The sequence below is a fragment of the Hyla sarda genome, chromosome 9 (genome assembly GCF_029499605.1).
Source record: "Hyla sarda isolate aHylSar1 chromosome 9, aHylSar1.hap1, whole genome shotgun sequence".
NCBI classification, from domain to species: domain Eukaryota; kingdom Metazoa; phylum Chordata; class Amphibia; order Anura; family Hylidae; genus Hyla; species Hyla sarda.
The window spans coordinates 143,280,427-143,293,130 of NC_079197.1; positions in this window are offsets into that span (position 1 = coordinate 143,280,427).

The following is a 12,704-nucleotide window of genomic DNA, read 5'->3' on the forward strand; positions in this document are numbered from 1 at the left end:
TTTTGTGTTTTTTTTGTTTTGTTTTTATTCTAAATGCATTAAATGGCTGTAAAGGTGGGCATAGCCATTTTTGAAAGAAATACCAAACCTTCCTCTAGACCAGTGGTCTTCAACCTGCGGACCTCCAGATGTTGCAAAACTACAACTCCCAGCATGCCCGGACAGCCAACGGCTGTCCGGGCATGCTGGGAGTTGTAGTTTTGCAACATCTGGAGGTCCGCAGGTTGAAGACCACTGCTCTAGACTAAGGCTGCATTCACATCTCGTTTTTGCAATGCGGTTCCCATATCCGGTTTCATTGAAAAAACGTATCGAACCGTATATATAGACATTTCATTGTAAACCCTATGCATCAGGTTGTGTACGTTTTGCATCATTTACGGGTTTATACGGTTTTTACCCGTTCACAAAACCGTAGTCTACTACGGTTTTGTGTCCCGGTGAAAAACCGGATACAACGGTTATTTTTAAATGGAGTTCTATGGTAACCGTATTGAACCGTATGTGCGTACGGTTACATCCGGTTTGCCCAATACGTTTTTTCATTTTTTCGGGGGGGATTTTTTTTTTAATTCAATTAAAAAAAGAAGAACTTTATTTAAAATGTTGACAAACATAAAACCATATCCATTTTTTTTTTCAAGGAAAACTTATTAAAACGTATGCAAACGGACATCAGTTTTCAAACCGTATATGGTTTAAAAAACATGAGGAGGCATATACGGTTGCATACATTTCGGTCCGGTTTGGAGACATACGTTTTTTGTACAGAAACGGGATACGGGACCCGTATTGCAAAAACGAGATGTGAACGCAGCCTTAGGCTGGGTTCACACCACGTTTTTGCAATACAGTTCCCGTATACATTTTCAATGTGAAAACCGTACGGAACCGTATTGAAAACCGTATGTACTGACTCTCCACTGAAAACCGTATGTACTGACTCTCCATTGAAAACCGTATGCCAAACAATGCAGCAGGTTGTGTCCGTTTTTGCATCCTGTACGGTTTTGTCATTTTTTTTTTTTTTTTTTTCCTGTACCCAAAACCATAGTCTACCACGTTTTTTGGTCCGGGTGAAAAACTGTATTAAACCGTATACGTTTTTTTTTAACATGGGAGTCAATGGGAACCGTACAGAACTGTATGTGCGTACGGTTCCATCCAGTTTGCACCATACGGTTTTTTACTTTGTACAGTTTTTTTTCTTGGAATTTCAATCAAACAAGTGAAACTTTATTCAAAATGGAGTGAAAAGTTAAAAATGTATACGTTTTTTTTCCCTACAAAACGGATGCAACCGGACATCACTTTGCAAACTGTATATGGTTTTTAACTGTATACGTGTTGAAATTTGTACACACGTTTTGATACAGTTTAGTCCGGTTTTGAGAAATCCGTTTTTCATCAAAAACCTGATACGGGAACTGTATTGCAAAAACGTGGTATGAATGCAGCCTTAGGCTGGGTTCACACCACGTTTTTGCAATACAGTTCCCATAAACATTTTCAATGTGAAAACCGTACGGAACCGTATTGAAAACCGTACGGAACCGTATTGAAAACCGTACGGAACCGTATTGAAAACCGTACGGAACCGTATTGAAAACTGTATGGAACCGTATTGAAAACCGTACGGAACCGTATTGAAAACTGTATGGAACCGTATTGAAAACCGTACGGAACCGTATTGAAAACTGTATGGAACCGTATTGAAAACCGTATGGAACCGTATTGAAAACCGTACGGAACCGTATTGAAAACTGTATGGAACCGTATTGAAAACCGTATGGAACCGTATTGAAAACCGTACGGAACCGTATTGAAAACTGTACGGAACCGTATTGAAAACCGTACGGAACCGTATTGAAAACCGTATTGAAAACCGTATGCATTGACTCTGCATTGAAAACCGTATCCAAATGATGCATCCGGTTGTGTCCGTTTTGCATCTTTAATACCCAAACGGACAACTAAGACCTGGGAGAGAAAAATTATGACTATGCAGTATGTAAGTGACCAAGCACTATCGATTAATCCAGGTACTAGTGTTGGCTATAGGTGTGTGAACTCCAAACAGAATCAGCAAATAACAATTGTTAATTGCTAATTCCGTTTTGCATCTTGTACGGTTTTGTCCGATTTTTTTCCCATACCCAAAACTGCAGCCTACCACGGTTTTTGGTCCAGGTGAAAAAACGTATGAAAACTGTATACCTTTTTTTTTTTTTTTTTAACATGGGAGTCAATGGAAACCATATGTGCGTACAGTTCCATCAAACGGTTTTTGACTTCCCAGTTTTTTTCTTGGAATTTCCGAGTGAAAAGGTAAAAATGTATACAGTATTTTTCTTAAAAAAACGGATGCAACCGGACATAATTTTTCAAACTGTATACGGTTTTCAACCGTAAACTGGTTAAAATTTGTATACACGTTTTAATACAGTTTAGTCAGGTTTTGAGGAATCTGTTTTTCATCCAAAAACCTGATACTGTATTGTAAAAACACAGTACATTTTTTCCCCTTACGCTATTGGACTTTTCAGTGTTGTCGCACCGATCAGATGGCGGTCACATAATTCCCACTCTAAACATTGTTGTGTCTCCTCACAAATCGGCATCCTACGTGTTTTACAGCAGACTACAACCATTACAGTCGTCCTTTCTGACAAGAAGATGAGCCGGTAGACCAGATGCATTCTCCAGAACTGACTAAATTACAGCCTGTAGGGTCAGGGGGAGCGTCTGGGTCATGTCCGCCAGGGCGCCGCCATCGCTGGCCTCACTTTTCAGGATTAGAACTTGTATGACCAGATTTAGCACCGCACAGACCACATAGTCTACATAGTTATGACAGCAAGTAATTCCCATTATTCAGATAAATTTGCCACTTAACCCCTTAAGGACGGACCCATTTTTTACCTTAATGACCAGGCTCTTTTTTATTTATTTTTTTATTTGACATGTGTCCCTTTAATTGGTAATAACTTTAGAAAGCTATTTCTGAGCCGAGCGATTCTGAAATCCTTTTTATGTTACATATTATACTTTATAACTGGTGCATTTCTGTTGACACATGCAGCAATTTTTGGGAAAAACTCCAAAATATTGTGAAAAACTGGAAAATTTCTGGCATTTATTTATTAAATTGTTAATTTTTATTATTGCAACACATATATCATTACAAACAGATAAATAACGTATAAAATTTCTTTTACCACATATTGCAAAGAGCATTTTTTATTTTCTTATCCCACCCTCCCCTCACTGGAGGGGAAAAAATAAAATAATAATTTGACGTGTCCCTTTAATTGGTAATAACTTTAGAACGCTTTTTCTGAGCGGAGTAATCCTTTTTTCGTGACATATTGTACTTTATATAACTGGTGCATTTTTGTTGACACATGCAGCAATTTTTGGGAAAAACTCCAAAATATTGTCAAAAGCGGGAATTTTCTAGCATTTTTTTTTACAGTGTACACTGTGCGGTAAAAGTGATGTTATGTTTATTCTGTGGGTCAGTACGATTATGGCGATACCCATTGTATATCGCTTTCTATGTTCTTTTTCCTTTTATGAGCAAAATTATTTTTCTGCCATTCATTTTCCAACAGCCGTAATTTTATTTTTCGTCCGACGCCATTAAGTAAGGGCTTATTTTTTGTCGGATGAGCTGTACTTTTCATTGGTATCATTTTTGAGATACGTGCTACCTTTTGATCTTTTTTTATTCCACTATTTGTACCAAAATTGGCGAATTTTGCACTTTTTTGTTGTTGTTTTTTTACAGTGTTCACCGTGCGGGATAAGTGTGAAGCCGAATTAGGCTGTATTTGTGGGAGGGGCGTGAGGTATATAACGCACCAGGCCCCGCATCCAGGTGCGTGTGTTGCGTTTGGCGGTTGTACTTGTGCACCGCTGTGAGCTCCCACGTCTTCCAAGCTGAAGCTGTTTCTACCATCTTGGAGAAGAAGCGCCATCTCGGTAGGGTAAGCCGCCGCAAGGCATGTGTTATAGGGGTTTTCAAATGTCTGCACTATGAGGTCTCACGTTTTCCCCGGGCTTCGGTGGCCGGCCCACGTGTCACGTTAGCGACAGTTTCCCCATTCCAGGGCAGGAGGGAGGGAACAGGGGAGGGATCCCGCACTATTCAGCGCAGGGAGCCGGTACTCACGGGGGGATCCGGGCGGGTACCGGAGCGTCTCGTTTTGCTGGTTGTCTGGCGGGGATCTCGGGGGGGGGGGGCTCCGGTGTCTGACATGCTCCCGGCCAAGACCACCCGGCGGTCGGGGGCAGTTTCCCTAGCGTCAGGCGCAGGGGAGGCGTGACTATCCAGAGGAGGGGAGGGGCCAGCGCCGCACCACGTGGTCAGCGGCACCATCCACACGCACCTCTCGGCACCCGGGCGGTGCGGACGGGGAGTCTCGTCATTCCTGTCGGTCTAGTGTCCGGCGGGGGTGTCGGGGCGCTCCGTTTGCATCTCCCTCGCCGGGCCGGGGCGAACCCCAGCAAGCCGGGAACTCCGCCCACCTGTTTCTCCTCACAACTGGAGGGGGGCGTAGCTTGTCGGCCGAGTACCGTGCGGGGCCGGCGTCGATTCCATGGGAGCACACATGGAGCGGCGCCGTCCACGTATGGCCACGATCGGCAGTTGGTCGGTGCGGACGGAGAATCGCGGTATCCCTGTCGGTCTGGCGTGTTGCCAGGTCCGGCGGGGATGCCGGCAGGGGCTAATTTTCTGCGTTTTTCCTTTGCTGGGCCCGGGGAGTCAGCGTCCCCCATGCCGGCCGGGGGGGGGGGGGGGGCGGGGGATCCCCGGCAGGCACCTGAGTGGGTGGGGCCAGCACCGTACCACATGGGGGCTACAGGTCCAACTCTAGTTATTCGGGGCATCTTCGCTCCACCCGGAGGGAGGGGGGGGTCCGGTGGGGCATCAGCGACGGGGCCATTCACCCGCCCGCCGCGGGTGTCCCGCAGGGCGCCGGCAGGTCTGGGGGGGGGGGCAGCGGTCAGGGACGGTCCAAGGCAACAAGCGGTTGTTGCCGGTGGCCGGTACGGCAGTCAACCATTTCCCCAGCATGTCAGCATACACAACCACTCTCAGAGTCAGATGCGCGCAAGCTCCCGATTCACAACTTGGTCACGAGTCATGCTACCAGAATCACTATAGGTTCCCCAAACAATCAGGCACTCGTATCATATTGTCACAACCACAATGTGTAGACATGACACAATTAAATGATGATGATGATAATTATGATTGGATACATCCCATTCACAGGCACGTTGATAGAATCTGATGCAGTTGTTTTAAATTTGTTTGTCACACAGCACGGGTTGTTAGTTTCAAGCAAGTTACAGCACGGTCCGTGTCCTTGCCGTGGACAGTTGTCATCAGGTCAGATCAGGTGGGTTGAATACCACAGATAGGTAACAGGTCATCGGTAGTCATGAGGCTTAGGTTGCCAGGCTCGTTGTCACGAATCACACTGCCACATGCGTCACAATGATCAAGGATAGGCAGTAGTTGTTACCGATATCCTGGCTCGCCTTCCAGGGGAGACTACTGTGGATTTATTGTTACTGACACGTCTTCAGAGCAATCAATAAATCTTACATCGGACTACTGATACATCCTGACTCATCTTCAGGAGCAACCGCCTCAATACTGTTACTGACACGCCTTCGGAGCAGTATGAGTTCCGTCACAATCACGGCTATCGTCACGCTCAACATCTCGGGCCACAGCACACAAGCTCTCACATAGGCAGTCGGTTTTACCATTGACTCTGACACGTCTTCAGAGCCAGGGGCCTCTGCACAGGACCGCCGCCAGGTTCTGGGTCACGTCGTTTATTACACATAGACCGTGGTTTTACCGCTATACCTGACACATTCTTCAGGGGAAGCCACGGTTGCTATTATTACCGACACGTCTTCGGAGCAGTAGCCTTGTTACATGTTGCATCCTAATCCATGTGACATGCGCACCGGCCCATAAACACACGGAGGCACAGGCCTCAACACCGTCACATAACCACACTCGGCTATGGCACCACACAACAATACCTGCACGCTTCCCCCTTCTTAGGAGCCATCAGGCTCAATTCACAGTTGTCTCTGCGGGACACCTGCCGTTCTAGCAAGTTTCCATGTTTTGGGGGTCAGGTTAAAATTACATGTCTTCTGTTGTCTTAGGTTTTGGTCATTGGACGTTTATTTTGGTTGTATCAGCTAGGGAGTGGCAGGTCAGTATTGTTATCAAAGGTGGCAGGGGCATCAGTAGGGTCGTTGTTTTCTCACAGTGTTCGCTTCTTTCTCCCCGGCACCCACTTGGACCGGACAGGTCAGAGTGTGGCAATATGTCTCACGGATCAGATATCGAAGATCCTTTATCGGTTCCAGATACCCCTGCCAGAAGCTCCGAACGCGGAGTCACGTCCTCCAAGTACCGCACATGGACCATACCGAAATTGATGGAGGAACTCCGTAGGAGGAACGTTCCTTTTCCGGCATCAGCCCGCAAATCCGAACTATTCAAGTTATTGATGGCTGACCCAGGGGCAGGGAGTAGTGGGGAAACAGGCCCAGGGCAGTCTTCATCAGCTACCCTTGACGAACTGCATACCATGATGACCTCCGTGATGTCATCAACTGCAGCGTTCAACTCCGGACTGGATTCACTGGAGCAGGGCAGTACCCGGGATCCGGCGATCCCCGACAGGGGGGCTACCCTTTCAACCCCCCAAGCCGCAGTGTCAGGTACGCACGAGGGAGCCCCCAAAATTGCCCCGGCTCATTTCGTGCCTGCCTCTATCCGCAAGGACATATTAGAGGGGAAAGACATAAACTTAGCATCATTGCTTATCACGTCTCAAGACCTCACGGAGACAAAGACAGTCGCCTGCGGTGAGCTGTCAGTAGTACTAAAGAGCAAGGATGCCAGGCTAAGTCGCAAATTGACTTTCCAAGAATTCGTCCTGGCATTCAGTATGTACAGGGACATAATATGCTCGGCAAAGCCAGAACGTAGGGAGGAGCTGGATCTATACCTCTATCAAATCACGGAATTTTCATATAAGTATGGGGGAAGTCATTTCTACGACTACCACCGATCATTCTCCGCCAAGGCGGCAGCAGCGCACAGCCAATTCGGTTACATTACCGACTGGAGCTTGGTGGACACAGTGCTGAAATCACCGGCCTGTGCGACTTGCCAATCCATCTTCCATTCCACAGCCTGGTGCAGCAACCACCAGCCCGAGGCCAGCACTAGCAGAGGTGGCACGTCCGGGTCAGGCTCCAATCCGAAGGTCACTCCTACAGTTGACAAACTAGGGCGGCCGGTCCGATATTTAGGACGCAGTCAAATCTGCAACAATTACAATTTGACCACGTGTAATTACAACAATTGCAGATTGTTACATGTATGTTTCCTATGCTATAGGGCCCACCCAAGTACAATGTGCTCGGTAAAAGGGCAAGCATGACTAGGCGGGGTCAGGATACAGGCTCTGGCGCAAGTACTAATAGATCATCCCGACCAAAGCTGTGTCAAGTGGTTGATCAATGGATTCACCCAGGGGTTCCACACTGGTCTAGTGGCTTTACCCCAGTGCACTTTCGAGTGCAAAAATTTGCGTTCAGCTATCCAGGAACCCCATGTAGTATCGGATCTGCTCAAGGTGGAGCTCGACCGGGGTTACATCATTGGGCCTTTTCTGCAACCCCCCTTTGAAAGTTGGCGGGTAAGCCCGGTGGGCGTAGTGACGGGCAAATTCAGTAATAAAAAAAGAATGATCTACGATTTGTCCGCGCCCCATTCTTCGGCAATTCCTAGCTTAAATTCACTGATTCCATCAAACGAGGTGTGGATGAAATACACTTCCGTCGATCAGGCCATCCAGCTGGTACTACACCTAGGTCCGGCAGCATGGTTGTCCAAGGCGGACATCACAGATGCCTTCAAATTACTGCCGATACACCCCGATCTGGCATGGCATTAAGTGGCAAGAAATATACTATTTCGCGACCAAACTAACATTCGGATCAAAGAGCAGCCCATGGCTTTTCGACCAACTCGCACAAGCATTACACTGGGCTTTAGTAAATACTAGGAACTGTCACCACGTTCTACACTACTTAGATGACTTCCTGCTTCTTGAACCTTCCACTTCTCACCCTGCGGATCTATCCAGCCTCTTACAGCTGTTTTCTCTTCTTGGTGTTCCAGTGTCCCCCAACAAGACGGAGGGCCCCACCACAAGGTTAAACATCTTGGGTATTGTCCTAGACTCAGTTTCACTACAGGCCAGCCTCCCTCCCGAGAAACTAAACAGGATACAAGAGATGGTACACAAATTCACAGTCACCAGGGTCACCACAAAGGCAGAGCTCCAGAGCCTACTGGGCATGTTAGCCTTCGCCATGCGGATCATACCACAGGGCAGAGCTTTCACTTCCCGTCTACTTGCCTTACTTCCAACAGGTATTACCCAAGACAGTCCCATCCATCTCGACCCCCAGGCCATGGCCGACTTGGTGATGTGGGACAGTTACATCTCACAATGGAACGGGATCTCCATGTTCATCCCTGCCGTCTCGGATGATTCACCCAGAATCATCTCGGACGCATCAGCATCTGTTGGTTTCGCTGCAATATTTGGCAGTCACTGGTTGGCAGATCGCTGGCCAGTAGAGGTGCTATCCATAGCCAGCTTCCTCAAGACATCAGCACTTTTCGAAATTTACCCCATAGTAGCAGCGGCCCAGACATGGGGGCACAGTTGGACAGGACAGACGGTCCAGTTCTCCTGTGACAATGTGTCCACAGTCGAGATCATAAACAAAGGGAGATCTAAGTCACCTGAAATCATGAAATTTATGAGGAGATTGGTATTTCGCTGCAACATAAGTTCAATTTTGTCTGTAAACATGTGGCGGGTGTTGTGAATCTGGCAGCTGATGCCTTGTCTAGATCTAAAGTAGATGTTTTCTTCCAGGTGATGCCCGAAGCGGATCTCGCGGGTTATCCGGCACCACCATGTGCCACGCTAAGGATGGATTAGCTCATTATTCAAATGTCACGCTTAAACTTATAAAGAAATCTCTCGCTCCTAGCACCAAGAAGTCATACGACGCCGCTCTGTCTTCATACAAATATTTCCTCACCACATTCAACATTCCGTTTTCTTACGATACACAAACCATATTATCATACATAGGCTTCTGCCATTCAGCCCGCAATCTATCACCCTCCACCATCAAACAACATTTAGCCGGCATCCAACATTTCATCTCCCTCTCTTACCCTGACAAACCATCCATCATGTCAGTACACACAATCAAGGCAGCACTCAAAGGGGCTCAGCTCAGCAGAACACCTGCCAGCCCAGGCCGCCTTCCCATTTCAGCAGAATTGTTCCGTTCCATGTCAGACCTTCTGGACAAGAGGCCGTTTGGGTTCATGCCCAGTTTAGTTTTAAAAGCCGCAATTTACTTAGCCTTCTATGGTTTTCTCCGGCCAGGGGAATTCACGTGCAGGTCAGTACACTCACCAGCCTTGGCCATATCACAATTGACAGGGGTAGAGGGCCAGTTTGAGCTAAGCCTCAAGGTCACGAAGACGGCCAGGGGCGGGGCTGTTATCAAATATTTTCCCTCAGAAAATCCCTGGTGCCCCGTGGCTGTACTATCAAGTCTAACGCAAGCTTTGGGAACGAAACCTGGCAATTCACCTTTGCTGCCATTCAATTCAGCCGCACTCACCACGTCACAGTTCTGTAACCATGTCCGTACCCTGATCAATACCCTGGGTCTGGAGGCAAATAAGTTTTCGGGCCATTCATTCCGCATTGGCGCAGCTTCCTCAGCTTCTGCACACAAGGTTCCACCTCACATCATTAGGAAGTTAGGGCGTTGGAGTTCAGGCTGCTTTGCCACATATATTCCAGATCCCCGAGTAGAGATGGCTGACGTGTTTAAACATTTGGCTCTTTAATTCAATAAACCACTTTTCTTATACCCTACTTAACTGTCTTTCATTTTTGCCCTCTTAAGGCTGATCCTCGGTCACGGTTTCCAGGCACAAGTTCAACCGTATATACATGAGTATTGGTATTTAATGTTTTATTACAGGTGAAGGCGAGTTCACTACATACAGGTAAGTCATTCTTACTCCTTCCCAGACCTTAGCACGCGGTTAGCACTGACCACAATTTACATTATAGTTGAGACCCCCACTGATACTGAGAACATGAAAGAGTCACTTATTTTCTGCAGCTTTTTTCTGCTTATTTTTTCTTGGTAAATCAATGATAAAATAAGCAGCAGAAAATAAAAAGCAGCAGATCAGCTGTGGAAAATCCGCACAAAAATCTGCTCGGGTGAATGAGCCCTAAGGGTACGTTCAGACGAGCGGATTTACAGCGTACTTTATGCTGCGGATCCGCCGCTGAAGCACCTCTGTATGTTGCCTTTACATGTGCCTGGTCGTGGCGGCAATATGCCGCTACGTGCAGACACACTGCGATATGCGAGTCGCCGCACATGTTCGTTGTACTCGCACACATCGCGGCCGCTCCCCCTGCTCAATGAGCGAGTATACTGCGCATGCACCCGGCAACTCGCATATCGCACCGTTTGATTGTACCGGTGTATTGCCGCTCCGAGCAGACACATATAAAGGCAGAATACAGAGGTCCTTCAGCGGCGCATCTGCAGCAAAATACGCTACAAAAATCCGCTCGTCTGAACGTACCCCAAGACCGGTTTTCACACGGCAGATTTCTGCATGATTTTATAGCCAATACACCTCAATGGGATTCCTGCAGCAGAACTTCTAATGTGTGACTGGGACAGCAGAATCCCACTGAAGTGAATGGAGCCAAGTTGTAATACCACACACACAACCTGAGGACAGGGGTGGCGCTGTTTTTAGAAGAAATTAGCTCTGTTTTTCTATTTCGGGATAACCCCTTTAAAATGAGTTATACAATTTTCATGAGAAGAGTATCCTGCAGGGAAGTGGAGAAGTCAAACCTTTGTCCAGGTAGTAGTGCCCACATGGACCATGCAAAATAGAGCCTGCTTTTTGGCCCAGACACAGGGTGTCATTCTGGGACCCCAATTTTCGTGTGCCAGTCTGGAGTTTTTATTTTACAGATTGTATGTGGCAGCTACCAGCGGTCTCAATGGGACATAGCGACATTGTTTAATCACTGCCGTGACATCAATATACACATTTCCTAGAGAGTGATCTGTACTAGTGAGGAAGCATTTGAGTGAAAGCACCACCCCCGTCCTCAGGTTGTGTGTGGTATTGCAGCTCTGTTCCATTGAAGTGAAGGGAGCCAAGTTGCAATACCACATAGGTGTGGTGCTCTTTTTTGTGTGGAAGAAATTAGCTGTTTTTTATTTTTATTTTTGCTGGACATCCCCATTTAAAGGGGTACTCCACCTCTGGACATCTGATCTGGACTCTGGGACCCCTTCCCTGTACATATTGAGAACCCTGGGTGGTCTTGATGTCTCACCACACCCCCTTCATTCATGTCTATGGGAGGGGGCGTGGTGTGAAGTCATGTCACAACCAAGGCTGCCCGAACATAAATGTTGAGAACGCTGGCCCGGAGATCAGACATCTGCAAAAGTTTGTGACTGCTGCAAAAAAATCCCTAGAGTGCCTTCTCAATATATATATATATATTATATATATATTTATTTATTTTTTATATATATATTGTTAGTCCAATGGGTAATTGAATTGTGGAGTTATTCAAATGCTGGCTATAAAATATAAACTGCACTTTGCATTTATTACATGTTCTGCTCGGTTTCCAAAACACTAGAACAGTGTTTCCCAACCAGTGTGCCTCCAGCTGTTGCAAAACTACAACTCTCAGCATGCCCGGACAGCCGAAGGCTGTCCGGACATGCTGGGAGTGGTAGTTTTGCAACAGCTGGAGGCACCCTGGTTGGGAGACACTGCACTAAAACGGCACTATATATCTGAAGGTGATGTTTAGCAGCAGGGGAGGCTATTTTGGGTTGTACTTTTCACTTCCCATTTAGCTTCCTATGTGCCACCGCTTCTTTGGCATCTTACCAGCTGTTCAACAGAGAACATTCGTCATAAATGCCACCATCAGTAAACCAGATCCACTTCCTTTTTAAAGATCTTGTTTATTATAAAAAAAACAACAACCAAACATATTCCAAATATTGTACAGGAATAGTGTAAAAATAAGTCAATTTGGCTAAAAAGGAACAAAAAAAAAATAACAAAAAAAAAAAATATTTTTTTAATCTTTCTACTAGTCAACCCGGGAGCTCAGTTACTACGTTTCACTCTGCATCAATGTTATTGCTTTGTAGGACACTACTAGAGATGAGCGAACTTACAGTAAATTCGATTCGTCACAAACTTCTCGGCTCGGCAGTTGCTGACTTATCCTGCGTAAATGAGTTCAGCTTTCAGGTGCTCCGGTGGCTGGAGACTCTTTCCTAGGACTGTATCCACCTTTTCCAGCCACCGGAGCACCTGAAAGCTGAACTAATTTATGCAGGATAAGCCATCAACTGCCGAGCCGAGAAGTTCGTGATGAATCAAATTTACTGCAAGTTCGCTCATCTCTAGACCCTACGGATCTATCGTAATTTACTGTTCTTGATATGTAAAGCTAAAGCTGCCAAACGGATGCCTT